At 46.8% G+C, this 14,111-nt stretch overlaps 1 protein-coding gene across 8 annotated transcripts in view; it reads right to left on the bottom strand.

Annotated features, from left to right (window-relative positions):
- The window catches only part of BBS9 (Bardet-Biedl syndrome 9), a 730,525-nt gene that overhangs the window by 164,603 nt on the left and 551,811 nt on the right, over window positions 1–14,111 (bottom strand). For 4 of the 8 annotated variants that reach the window (XM_021079336.1, XM_021079327.1, XM_021079332.1 and 1 more), the window contains exon 26: window positions 11,761–11,859. The exons of 3 other annotated variants lie outside the window; for them this stretch is intronic. The gene's annotated coding sequence lies outside the window, so the exon portion shown is untranslated. The remainder of the gene's footprint in view (window positions 1–11,760; window positions 11,860–14,111) is intronic. One more of the 8 variants, XM_021079328.1, reaches the window with a different exon arrangement.

Consider the following 14,111-nt stretch of genomic DNA (forward strand, 5'->3'; position numbering starts at 1 on the left):
CCTGGCAGGGGACCGTATTAATGTGCTAGAGTTGCCACAACAAAGCACCATAGACTGGGTGGCTTAAACAACAGACCTTTGTTTTCTCACAGTTCTGGAGGCTACAAGTCCAAGATCAAGGTATTGGCAGGGTTTGTTTCTTCTGAGGCCTCCCTCCTTGGCTTGTAGCCCACAGTCCTCTTGTGCCATCACATGGTCTTCGTTCTGTGCTCTTCTGTGTCCAAATTACCTCTTCTTATAAGGACACCAGTCATATTGAATTAGGGTCTATCCTAATGACTTCTTTTTAACTCAATTACCTTTTTAAAGACTGTATCTTTAAATTCGGACGTACTGAGGTTAGGACTTCAACATAAGAATTTGGGGTGAGAACAGGTCTGCCCATGACAGGTACTTAAGCATGCGTGGCAGTCTGAGAGGTAGTGAGAACTGCGGCATGCACAGTGGGAATCCAATGGAACCCACAGGTGTTGAAAAGAAATGAAGCGGCCAGGTGGACGCAGGGGTACCTGATAGAAATCATAAGGTGATGGAACGAGGCCCTGGCCAGCAGAAGAGGCCAAAGCAGAGGAAAGGAAGGGAATGGAAGATATCTTACGGGAGCTGACCAGATGGACAACTGGACCAGTGTCTGAGACCATGTGAGAATTTCCCCAAGGACTTACCAAAGGCTTGCGTTGAGGTTCTAGCAGCGGGTAAGAACAAAAGTTGTCAAAGGGAAGGTTTACATATTAATGAGATTGTTTTATCCAAAAGTTAATAAAATCCATACAGTAAAAGTCTGCATTTTGGAAGTAATTAAGTTCTTCCTACAGCCCCATTGTCCCCACCACAACATAAACATACAAATGGTGTCTGGTCTCCTTGACATAGCATCCCTGTAGAGATAAAAACAAGAAACCAGGACCTGCAAACAGTGATTTGCAAGGAAAGGGGAAATCAGACAGAGGTGGCGGGAACTTGACTGGAGCTCAATTCAATCGGAGCAGCTCTGTGTGTGTGTTGGCCACATGCAGACATGCTGTGGCTCTAGGACCGTAAGCCCATGTCCAAGGGAGCCATACACACGTGCTTGTGCAGATGAGATGCAATTTATTAATATGAGACTCTGCGGGGTGCAGAGCAATAAATTGTAATTCGTGAAATTTATAAACTGAGATAGCACGAGTGCGGGTCCTGTGAATTGTAATTCTCTCGACCTGACAAATGAACTGCTCTGGGCAGCGACGGCTTCAGCGGGGTGAGGGAAATAAATCAGCCGGCTAAACTGTGGTAAGAAAGCAAACCGTTTTATTGGTCTATGGATCTTGAGAAATGTTGATGAAGTCAGACCTGGAATCCCCCCTAGTTGTTTTACAAGCTGCTTTATCCTGCAGACCCCCCAGGTCTCCCTATATTACCACAATCTCCCAGGAAAAATGGGAAGTGAGTTATGCTGTGTTTGGGGTAGGAAACAAAAATAGATATTTTTATGGTCCTGGGAAAAGGTAAGTCCGAGCATTCAAGGAGGCGTCTGTGTTCCCAAGGTCCGCATTAGAGAAACACTTTACGGAAGGTTTTCTACAACAAAGGATACCCTCTCAGTTGCCAGAGAGCAGAGAACAGAAAATACCTTCAGGAACTCATGGTTTGTGAATATATTTAGAATAAGTAGGACGCGTCAGAGGTTAGCTTTTGAATTCACAAAGTATGAACTTACTCAGCAAGAGCCAAAAAAAAAAAAAAAAAAAAAAAAAGAACGCCTTAAGCAATGTTTAAGTCACAGATACTAGACCAAACTGTTTTTAATTATATTTGTGTCCTAAGAGAATCCACTTGCTATCAAATAACTAACACACCAATGACCCTCCAGTCTGTTCACGAAGCAGGACCCTGCGGACTCCATTCTAGAACATGGTTTGGTTTCAGTGAATGATCACATTTATCCTAAACTATAGCCTTTAAATTCAAAATGTCCTATACTCAAGACATCGTCCCTCTAATGATCTGAATTACCAGACAGGACTGTTTAATTCAGAAGTTTGCTCACAAGGAAAGGCAGGAAAAAGGTAGCAACTCTGGAGAAGGGAAGGGGAGGAAAATGAACATTGGCTAGCCATCTGTGTGCCAGGTGGGATGCTCGGGGCTCACTGCCTTTGAGCAGTGACTATTATCTCCTTTTAAGAAAAGGCTGAGCCTCAGAGAGGTTCACAAGCTGGCCAAAGGCACACAGCAGCAATTTTTAAAGGCAGGACTTCACTGACAACTAATTTCATGCCTCTTCCTTAGACTCTTCCAATTGAAAGAGTTCTCGCCTGGCCACTCAGCCTCTCTTTCTGCCTGCAGGTAAAGGCTTAACTGGACCCCAGACTTACATCACTGCCGCTCTTATTCTTAACCATCCCTGTGTAAGCAATAGACACCTCCTGCTCGGGGCCAGAGTCACAGGACACCCAGTCTATGGGCCACTGGACAGGGCTGCGTAGACAGAGGAGGGGTCAGTCCTCCTCTCCCCTCGGGAAGCCCGACCGTGGGGCTCTGGGAGTCTCCGGTTTCAGGAGCAGGCTGCCCTAAGATTGAGAAGCGCAGGTCACAGTGGCGCTGTGGGGCAGACCCTAACAATTTGTTGCAGCCGCAGGAAACTTCCGCAATGCCTTTCACAGAAGCTCTGGCTCCGTCAGAGCAGCTGCGTGTTTGTGTGGCCGTAGGGCGCGGGCCGCCCCCAGGGCTATCCCAGCTCCTGGCTCCCGGGTGGGCACAGGATCAGCCAGGGCAATGAAACCTGACTTTAAAAGCACAGATCCCGGGGGTGTCCCCCTCAGGGACACAGTATCCCACCCAATGCTGTGCAGGGTCTGCGCTGCCCTCCGCCTGAGGGAGAGGCCCCTCGGGGGAGGTCTGCCTCAGGTGTGGTTGCTGCTGTGGTCAAAGACCCCCCTCTGACTCCTCCTCACTCTCCCTGCCACACCTGGACTCTGGCCGAGGGCTCCTTGGTGGGTGTTCTCTCACCATCCCCGGGGGCTCGTTCCCAAACATTGGGCCCATCCCGTTCCTCCCAGCTGCAAAATCTTTCTTGCTTACTCTTAGCCGAGATCTGTACTTGAATGAAGACACTTGGGGTTCATAGGTTTGAAGTGGGCCCTGGAATTCTGAATTTCTAACAAGCTCTCAGGTGTCGAGTGGGCTGCTCATCGCTGAACCACACTTGGAGTGGTAAAGACCAGGAGGCTATGTCCCAGGTTCCAAAGGCCGGGGTTGAAAACTCTGGGCTGCTTCTCACCCCGCCACCCCCCTCCCACAGACTCTTTTCTAAACGCCTTTATCTCCTCCCTCCCACCCCCCCACCCCTGCTCTGCTCCAGGCAGACATCATCTGGCCTCAGGGACACCTAGCTCACCCACCAGGGTTATGTGCCTGCCACTTCCCTTGCCAGTGATGCTTATATCCTCCCCCCGGATGTTCAAATCTTTCTCCCTTGCAAGTGCTAGCCTTCCCATAAGGACTCTCTCTCATCTTCCCGACAGGAAGAGCTACACTCCAGAGTGGTGGCACACAACTGGCAAGCCTGGCTTTCTCAGGAGGTGTCAGACCCAGGGACTGTTTGGGAGAGAAGTACCTGGAGCATCCCCCGCCCCCCAATGCAGCAAGCCCTGAAAGCTGCCTGGACTGGCCCATCACTCTCCAACTGGAAGCCTGCTCTGAGGTGGTTATCTTGGAAGAGCACAGTTCAGCTGTGCTGGACTGTTTATGGACCAGAGTGTCTCATTCAGTGAATACCTATGTTTGAGAGAGGGGGGCTGACACGGCTAGGGTTGAAATATCCTGCTTCGAATTGGTGAGGCCACATTCCCCATGAAACTAATGAAAAGTGGGTTAGGTACTTTCTATTAAAAAAAGCTTTATATGGTCTGATGTTAAATTGGGAAATGACTAAAGAATACAAACTCTTAGTCACCCTCCGTTAAAATTTGAATATTCACAAGCCCCAATCCTAACAAAGCCCCCCAAGCAAAGCTATCTGAGGCCCTCCTTAATTTTCCTTTTTTTGCTTCCAAACACTGAAATTCCAGCCAAGATTTTCTGGTTATGGAACCTCTTCCGATCCTGATATCTCACGGGCTGTGGAAATTATTGAGAACTGGAATGAAAAATTTCCATCTTATCTTCCCTCTGTTATTTTGCAGGGAGGGTGTGGTGTTATCAGTTTGCAGAGGGGTGTAGGGGAGGTTTAGACTTGCACAGACTGGTGGGCCCTCTCTTCCCCAGATTTGCTGTCAGTTGTTTTGAGGGAAATGGGTAACCGGATCTTAGAATCCCTGGATGTGACGAGATAACATTGACTATAGGCAATTCTATTTACTGATAAAAATAATATATAGTTTTCAAATAGTCCCATAGTGAGTCACTTCTAAATAGTCAGAAATACATTTCCTGCAATTCTTCTTAGAGATTTCAATTAATCGTTTTATAAAATTACTCCCCTCACTAAGGTAGTCCAACTGAATGCTTGAAGAATTAGCACCATGCTCTTAAACTTGCCATAACCTAGACTTCGGGGACCCTTCAGATAAGAATCAAAGTCCAGAGCACATTCTCATAAGAAATGCTCTTAGCCTGACTTCCTGAAAGTAGCAAAGAATAGTTTAAGAGTAAGAGTTAGACAAAATCTACCGGCAAGCTTCCAGAATGCCAGACCCCTGGCAAAAGGCACACATCCCAAGTCATGGATGGATGTTGCTGGAGCCTAAACACCACAAGCCAAAGAAACTAGGGAGCTTTGAAGAAAAATTCAAGAGATTTGGATGCCTCATCCTGCTGGGCTTCTCAGCTCTGCAACTGCAAGCCTTTGAAATCATCTGAACCTCAGTTTCCTTTTCTGGAAAGAGAGGTTAATGACTGCCCCACCTAGCCTGCAGAGTGGCTGTGACAGTCACATCAGATCATCTCCCAGCAAACATCTTCTGAATTAACAGATTGATGCCGTTGGCAGGCTGTCCCTCCCACTGGTTCTGGGACTCCACGAAGCAACTCTCTTCTGATTCCCTCCCAGCACTTCCTCCCCACTTGGCTCCTGTGCACAGGTAGAAGTGCGAGGAAATGAAGCAACAGGTATTTTAGAAAGGCCAGAATCTTATCCAGTTTCATATACGATTCTCTAAATCTCCCTCCTGCATTTTCCTCATTAAGTCCCCAAATTCTCCAGTCCTATCTCCTTACCCATCTCAAGTAACAGAATTGGTTAATTCTAGCTGACCTAGATAAGCTATCTTTCCTCCATGCCTGGAAATCAGGCCATCACTGTGTTCCTAAAGGCTCTATGCAAGGAGATTACTGGTTATCTTCTCCAAAAGATGAAGAACGAGACATTCCTATTAGAGAAGGGAAACTGCAAAGACTTCTAGGGCTTTCTCTAGGGACCAGAGAGAGATAGAGACTTGTGTCCCCAGGTACAGAGGTCCCACCTCTCTGGAAGCCCTTTGGGGAGATGGCAGGACCTCAGGAAGAAATAACAACCAAAGCTTTGCCAAACGGTCATAGAGCCACCAGTCTCCAAGGACGATGAGGACCCGGCAAATGAATGGACCAGTGGTCACCCAGGCGGACCACAGACCAGAGGGCTCCACCTGAATACTCTGGGTGGACGTTCCCAGGAACTGGGAGGAACAGGGCATATTCCAGGAAGGCCTGGGACTGACTCTCCCACCACGCTGGCAGGATGGCTACAATAGCATATCAAATTTAATTTAAAGTAATAAAAGAAATGTGACATTTCTTATGCCTGATCATGTGGCATAGAATTTGCATGCTTGTTGTTCTTTCTGGGACGTTCTGGCAGATAACTCTGCTTTCTTTGGATGCTCCAGAGTTTGGCGGAAACGGTTCTAAAGATCAGCAGAAGCTCTTTCTGAAGTTAACTTCCGCTCCCACCCCTGGTGAGAATTTACCCAGGGAAATACCAACCCAGCAAGTATTTCCTTCATAACCTGAAACTCAAGCTCTGAGTGGAACTACGTCCCCTTCACTCACAAGTGCTTCTCAGCCAGTCTCTAGTGGAGAAGAACATGTTCTCTCTCTTACATCCAAAAAGTTATACACAATAATCGCACAAGAAATAAATGCAAAACATCGTGACAGCAAGCACTGTCCCTGATTCTCAGGCAAGAACAGCTGTTGAACTGCTCTACTAACTAAACTCATACGCCTTTGGAAATAGAGGTATTATTGTCCTTATTCCACTCCAGGGAAACTGAGGCCCAGCAGTGTTAACTAATTTTCTAAAGATCTCAAGCTGGTAAGTGGCAGAGCTAGCGTTAGAACCCAACTCTGCCTTCTATTCTCCTGGGCTATTTAATCCCAATTATCTGTTCTTCAGCAAAACTCTTCTTTTTCTGTGTGTGTGTGTGTTCGTGTGTGTGTGTGTGACGCAACGCTCAGCTGCTGAATGTGGAAGAGAGAGCACAGATTTTAAATATAACCATTGCCATATTTGTTTACGGCTGGGAGCAGCAAGTCTGAGTTCCAGGAGATGTCCTCTGAGCTCGGGCTGAAAGGTGCCCGTCGCTGATTTAATGTGATAATCAGGGGTGGGGTCTTGGGACAGACTGTGATGCATTGGCTGTTGTTCTGCCCTTTGATGTTCCTTGGAATTTGTCAAAACACGCTTGGGCCCTCGGCAAAGTGCCATAGCGTCACCGTCCCCCTCTCTGACCAGGAGCGCAGGGCAGGGGCGGGGCGGCCGCCAGAGTGAAGGTCAGCACCGGGTCAGAGGGCGCAGACCTTTCCAGGGGACAGCCGGCGGCCGCCGCTCCCCACGGCACACCCAGGGGCCCTCTGTCTATGGGGGATAAGCAGCTTTGCAGTCTCGGACTGAAGGGGGCCTGCAGACCCCTCCTGTCTCAGCTCAGCCGCAGAGCCTCTGGAGCCAGGAATCGTCTTGCACAGCCTCCGTCACGGGGGATGGCGCTGCAGGCAGGGAAGGCGGGCACGGTGGGCCCGCTGAGTTCACTGCCTCCAGGACGCTCCCTCTCAGGACTGGGCACCGGCAGTCCAAGGTCAGGAGCCAGCCCCTGCCATGCCTTTAGGGCACTGTGCTCGCGGCAAAGGCAGCGGGCCGGAGGGCGGCCAGATGACTCACGCAGGGTCTCGCCAGCTGGACAGCGAAGCCTATTTCCCAAGGCCGGTCTGGGCAGCGTAAAGATTTGGAACATTGCTGGCACCCGGCACTGGGGATCTGTAGAGCTTTCTTGGGAGCAGCTCATCTGAAGGGTCACCCTGTCCTAGAAGTGAGGAATGACAAGGTTTGACTGTCCCAGTTGTCCTCTTGGAGAAGGAGAGAGTTGTTGGCCTAGAAGCATGTTGGGTTTTTCTGTTGGGCTGCTTCACGTTGGCCTCTGAGGGGATGGGGTCTATCAAATGGGGTTTCAGGGGGTCCCGTTTACTGTGACATTGGGATCATTGTTCTAATCTTGCCGCATAGGATGACATCACCTACACTGTGAAGCCAACCTCCCAGAGAATCAAGAAAAGTCATATAACTCTTCATTTCATTTTTAGCTCTCCAAACCTTAGTTTCCAGATCTGTAATGTGAGATTTGTAATATCCTAGCCTGGGGAGTTCTTTAAGAGCTAAATGTGGTTATGCACATTAAAATATTTAAGCGCAGTGCCTGGAACAGAGTGGGACTCAATAAATGTTAATTTTCCCCCCTTTCTTCCTTGCCCCCTTGGTTCTCTGGACCCATTGCCATATCCTCCCAATGTCTAAATTAAAATGAACACCATTTTGCAATAACTAAAGCTTAGGAAAGATGTGACATTGTCACCCATGACAAAGCCAGGGACTCAGCATGATAGCTGGGTATTGCCCAGTCTACTGGAAGCCACATTCTAATCCTCCACCCTGGGGTAGAAAATCATGCTGAGCACCTATGGGTGGCCTCACCTGGTGAGGGTGACAGTGTTACAACTTGCGGAGGCAAAGAGGCAAAGATTTAAAATATGAGGCTCGGAGAGCCCAGACATGGGTCTGCAGGGGAAAGGCCTCAGTCCAGAGAAGCCATTAATTTCCCTTCCATTTCGGATGGAAGGAAAAGCTTCTTTGCCAACTTCAGGGACCCAGAAAGGACCACTTCTCACTGCAAACCAACAATTTCTGACAGGTAAGTGGCCTGAAGGGTCACTTGGGATTAACTACTGGGAAGCAATTCCAGAAAGGGGCCACAGACATCGAGACAGTGTGGCTCCCTGTGCTGAGAAGGTGACGTCAGCCATGCAGATAAATTCCAGAGACTCTATCACCCCTCCAACAATGATTTACCAGCTTGTAAATTGTTCCCGAGCCCTTTCCATACTGACAACCTCTGGGGACTGTCCAGGCATCCTGGAAAATTACAGCAAGAGGGTATCTTTCCGATTCTTCTTTACCCAGTGTCTAGTTTCTTTAAGACTTAGTCTAATTTCTCTCTGTTCTATCAATTATTGTTAAATGAAGAAGCTTTTTCCAGTACTAAATGCTGAATGCTGCGTAGAATTGCCTGGAAATAGCGCCGAATATGGGTTCTGATGAGAAAATATGCCGGAGTTGGATGTTGACCCCAGCATTGAAATTACTACAGTTTTCCTCTCTGAGTTCTCTCTAAGTCATTTCTCAAGGGCTGCTTGTGGGTACTTGTGTATCCATTCTACAGATCGAGAAACTGAGGTAAAGACAGACCAGATATAATCTGCTTATGGGCATTTGGCAAAATAGCTACCAAATCAATCAAAGGTCATGATCTTTGCCTCCAGACCTCTTCGCCTCCCTTCTGCGAGAAAACAAAATAAGATTCAGGAGATGAAGCAACAGTAGAGCAGAAGGGTCTAAATGGAGCAGGGTTCCCTTGATCTATGAGCCCCTGGTGTCCTTTAGGGGGCTCTGTGAGAGAAAAGAGATCCCCATGGGCTGAGGAAAGGGCGTTGTATGGGAACCAATCAATTCAAGTAAACATTTGTTACCAGCCCACATCACTTAGTGAAGAAGGCAATCTACCCTTACAAAGAGATTTTGAAAACTATATAACATCATTCCACTTGCTGCTGACAACACAGCTATGAGTACAATCTTAGTATTGCCATTTTCCAGACAAGAAAACAGAGGTTCGGAGAAGGTACCTTGCCCAATGTCACACAGTGAATAAGCAGTAAAACCAGACCACCCAGCACCCCAGTCCTCTCTGAATACAAGTCTAGTGCTCTCTGCCCTACATTTCAGACATTCGGACATCGCAGCATTTGCCAGAGCTTGTATCATTGGACGCAAAAGGAAACATGTATTAAAAAGGACTCTTGACTGGAACTAGGGGAGGTAACTTATTAAAGGAATGTTCAGTTGAGACGCAAATGGCAGAGGGATTCTAGGATGGGGATCAGAAGCCCTAAAAGTCTTTCTTTGCCCAGAGACATCCCTTAGAGTGTCTGTCCACAAAGAGGGTCTCATGTTCACTCTAGGGTGGGCCAGGGTAGCCCCTGAAACCTTGAACTCTGGAGTCTGGCGGGGAAGCTCTGGGATGTTTCGAGCCTCCTGAAATCCCAGGATCTGATCCAAGAAGTCAAACCTGGGCCTCACAATCCCCTCAGGATTATGCAAGAGACCCAGCCTCCTGCTCTCTGTTGCGTCCTTCACACACAGAGCTGGGCCTTGGGAGGTGAAGTGGGGACAAGACAACGTCCCCAGGTGTCAACTCCAGTCTCGGCGCAGACCAGGGGAGCTCAGACCACAGTGAAATGACTTGCCCTGGCCAACACAGTCATAAGCAGAGTCGAACACAGTCCAGACTAAAAAGGCGGAAAACCAGTAGGCAAGGAAACCGTTTTGTCATCCAAGGACAATAAAGTTTATGTATTCCCAGATGTGGGTCCTCCCACTTAATCAAAGCCGAGGCCCAGTCCAGTGAAAAGAGCTTTTCTCCAGCAAAATGGGAAAGCAGCTTCCTTGGGACTAAATTTAGACTTCACCCACAGGGGAAGGGCTCCAGTTCTTCAGGGCTGCCGACAGAACAAGCAAATGGTTCAGTGTCCCAGCTGGCCACACCACAGCCAGAGCCAGAGCGAGCCAGCTCTGAAATGTTCCTAGGCCAGCAGTGTGGGCTGTGCTGTCCCCTGGGCTGGGCTCTGCCCCTGGCTTGGTCACAGCTTGGAGGGTGTGTGGCTCTGGGCACTCTGCTGGGTGTCAGGTCTCACACTGCCTAGGGGAGCTGCTCAATAGCCATACTCCCAAGACCAGGGCTCAGAGCTCCAGAGGTGCTAGAAAGCCAGGCTTCTGCCATCAAATTTATCTTAAAGGTATCTTGAAGCTCCAACTTCGAGAAGCCAATGCTTGGCAAATGACCAAATTAATATACAGAGGGGTGTGGTTCCCAAGAAGGAAGAATAAATTACCCATGGTCATGTAAGGCATCATGGGAAAGGTCGGGGTTTTCTCCTGGGCAGGGCCTTTTCCCCCATCCAGAGCCCTCAGCGTCCTCTCCCTGAGTCAGTGCTTCTTCTCGGAGGCCCCAAATCAGTCATAGCAGATGCCCTGTCTTGGGAAAATGTTAATGTGGTGCCTACCAAAGGAAATCAAGTTCCATTCACTCCTCTCCTTGGCCAAATAACAGGAAGGATGGAAGAAGCTGGCATTTTCCCAACAGCACCCCAGACTCAAGATCTGGCTTCCCACCCTGGACTCTAAGGAAGTGTGTGCCAGCACACGCCAATTCACTACTGTCAAATCTAATCACAACTTAGACCAGGCAGGGCTGGGGGTGCTTGGAGGGGAAGTGATAACAATAAAAACTGACTGCATCTTTCTCACCCAGCATTCCTACAGACATGAACCAAGGTTTGCTTAGGAGGTGAAGCAAGATGAAAATTTTGCCTTCTGGAACATATCCCATAGCACATAGACAAAGGTCCACCACCACCTCCTTGCAGGTCACCCACAGACAGAGCTAATCGCCATCTCCACTGGGCTCTCATGGCCCTGCACCCTTAGCTCAGTTACAGCACGTACTCCTCTGGGGGTCATTACTGGTTTATATCAGTCCTGGGAGAGACTGGGAAGGGTCCTGATCTTACTTCATTTTGAATCTCCAATTCCTGGCATATAGTAGGCCTTCCACTGGCATTAGATGAACACATGAATGAATGAACGAATAAATGACACTCAAATGTAAAAACCACCTCGTTTAAATACCTTGGTGCCTTCCTTAATAAAAGATGATGGTATGATATGAAAGTTAATAGATGTCCATCTAAAGGTATCCCAGGATTGCTCAACCACCAATGATGGAACAAACACGGTCCTCTCCAGAATGAATAAGCATCTGCTAATGTTTGATATCCTCTCTGGTTCTCATTAACTGGAAAGAACTGGGCTGCCTGTGTGTCTCTTTCTCTCTCTCTCTCTCTCTGTTTCTTTGGAAGTGGTTGCACCAGTTTATTCTAGTGTGGTTTCCCTGGCAGCAGGTTAAAGCAAGATATCAAAGATCCCCCTGCACTCATAATCTGCGGTGAAGCCCCACTAGAGACTTCCTAGCCTCTCTATCCCTGCACCGCTGACCTAACTACCAATCAGAATCATCAGAGGGAATTCCTAGACCCTACCACGTGGACTCAGAAGATCAGTTTCTTGGTAGAGAACGCCATCCACCAGTCCTGGTATGGAATACATATAGTGACAGTGCAGCCAACAGAGAATATAGTGGGAGAATTCCCACCTGAGGAGTGGAAGAATTCTCCAATAACTTACAGCAATTACTTTACCTTACAGCAGCAATGCCAAGGACATAAATATTCCAAAGAGAAGCATACCTACGTCATCAGTCCTGAGCCATGATTTTTTCATCATTTTACCCAGCCAAGCTAAGAAAAAGAAAGAGAATACAAATTCTTAATTTTTTTCAAAGACAAATTTTAAGGCAGCCATACATTTCCAGAAGAAGCTTGAGCTAGAAGATTATGTACCAAACAAGAATAACTGGAGCCTGCTGAATGGAAAAATTATTAGGAGGGACATGTGTGTTTCCTTTAACAATAAATAAGTATTAATGATCTTAAGTTGCCATTATTGCAATTCAACCTGATGTTTAATAAAAGACATTGGACTGAGCTGGTAGGAACTGTTGCCCTCTAGTGGATGGAATGCCACAGAATGCCATAATTTCCTATTCGCAGTTGCCTGGATGCTTTTATTTACCCAAGGATGTAGATGGTACTGATGGTGGTGATGATGAGAATGAGAATGGAGGAGAGAGGAGGGAAGGAGAAAAGGAGAGAGGAGGAGATAATAACCGTGACAATGGGGAGAATCCCTTAGATTTATTTAGTGTCTTTCGAAGAACATTAGCAAAATTGTCTTACACGAGCTTCACAATTATCATGTGAAGACAATGTATTTCTGTTGCAAATGATAAGACTTTGGCAGAGAAGTTAAATCCTTTGTTTAAAATGTAGAGCTAGCAGTTCCTCTTGTGGCATGGATCTGACAAGGAACCAGGATGTTGATCCCTGGCTTTGCTCAGTAGGTTAAGGATCCGGCATTGCCATAAGCTGTGTTGTAGGTCACGGACGCGGCTCGGATCTGGTGTTGCTGTGGCTGGCGGCTGTAGCTCCGATTGGACCCCTGGCCTGGGAACCTCCATGTGCCTCAGGTCTAAAAAGCAGGAAAGGAGAAAGAAAAAAATAAAATAAAATAAAATAAAACAAAGTAAAGTAAAATGAAATAAAGTGAAATGAAATGAAATCAATAAAATAAAATAAAATAAAATTCTGAGCCAGAAAGGGGTAGGGATGAGATTCCAAGTCAGACTTTCTAAATTCAGGCCCTGGGATGGTTCCCCTTTCCTCTACCTATTTGGTGGTCTTTCCTCTTTACTATAAGTAAAGAGTCTTTTGGATTTTAAAAAAAAGTCTCTTTTAGGAATTGAAGACAATTCATTCACACATTCATTTGAAAACACTACTTATACACCAGCTTTATAACTGGCCCAGAAGCTATAAACTGGGGGGACAGCAGAGAGTGAAGCGAGGTCCAGCTCTCATGGAAGGAGTAGTCAGCAAACAAGCAGAAAAATCAATGAAGATCACCATGTTCAAGAGATAAATGGAAGGCAGTAAAACCACATGAAAAGGTACAAAGGCCCCAAGACGAGAATCCGCATAGTAGATGACAAGTTTTAATAGCTAGAATTTTTGGAAAGGTAACTTCCAGTTGCAGAGGACCAGCCTTGGTCTTCTCAAACATAGGCCTGACAATCATTGATAGAAATCAGAAGGATGGCCTTGGAATGATCACATGCCTAGACCTCCCTTTACAAAAACCCCTAAAGCAGGTAGGAACAAACTCCCCTGGAAATGGACAAAGGACTCCCCTTTCTCAATGAATAAAGATTAAAAAGGCTCATTTGTAAAATAGCCATATGACTGTTATGCATTTAACTTATTAAATCAGGTTTGTCACTTGAATACCTTGATTGACCTGTCTAGAACCTGGAGCCAATTCAATGTCCTTCAACAGATGAGTGGTAATCCAATCTGTGGTGCATCCAGACCACAGAATACTACGCAGCAATAAAAAGGAACAGAGTGTTGACATATGCAACAATGTGGAGAAATCTCAAAGGCATTATTCGGAGTAAAAAATAGCCAGTCTCAAAAGGTCACACACATTGTGTGATTCCATTGATACTACATTTTTGAGGTGGTTGCCAGTGAACAGAAAAGAGAAGGAGGGTGTGACTACAAAGGGGAATACAGGTGGTTCCTTTGTGGGATGGAACAGTTCTGGAATACCAAACTGCACATGTGATCTCATAGAATTATACGCAAATAATACCAAAAGTTATTTACCAAAATGACATACCAAAGACGACTGCACGTAACAACTCTAAAATATGGTAAGATCTGTAGTCTAGTTGATGGCTTCGAGGCAATCAATTTCCTTGCTTCATAATGTATTTTATGTAGGAAGGCATCATCGGTGAAATCTGGGTGACAGGTATGTGGGACCATTCTATGCTATTATTACAATGTGAGTCTATAATTAATTCAAAACAAGAAGAAGGAAGAGGAGGATGAGGAGGAGGGAGGAGGAGGGGGAAGGACAGAGGGGGGAG

The sequence above is a fragment of the Sus scrofa genome, chromosome 18 (assembly GCF_000003025.6).
Source record: "Sus scrofa isolate TJ Tabasco breed Duroc chromosome 18, Sscrofa11.1, whole genome shotgun sequence".
Lineage (NCBI taxonomy): Eukaryota > Metazoa > Chordata > Mammalia > Artiodactyla > Suidae > Sus > Sus scrofa.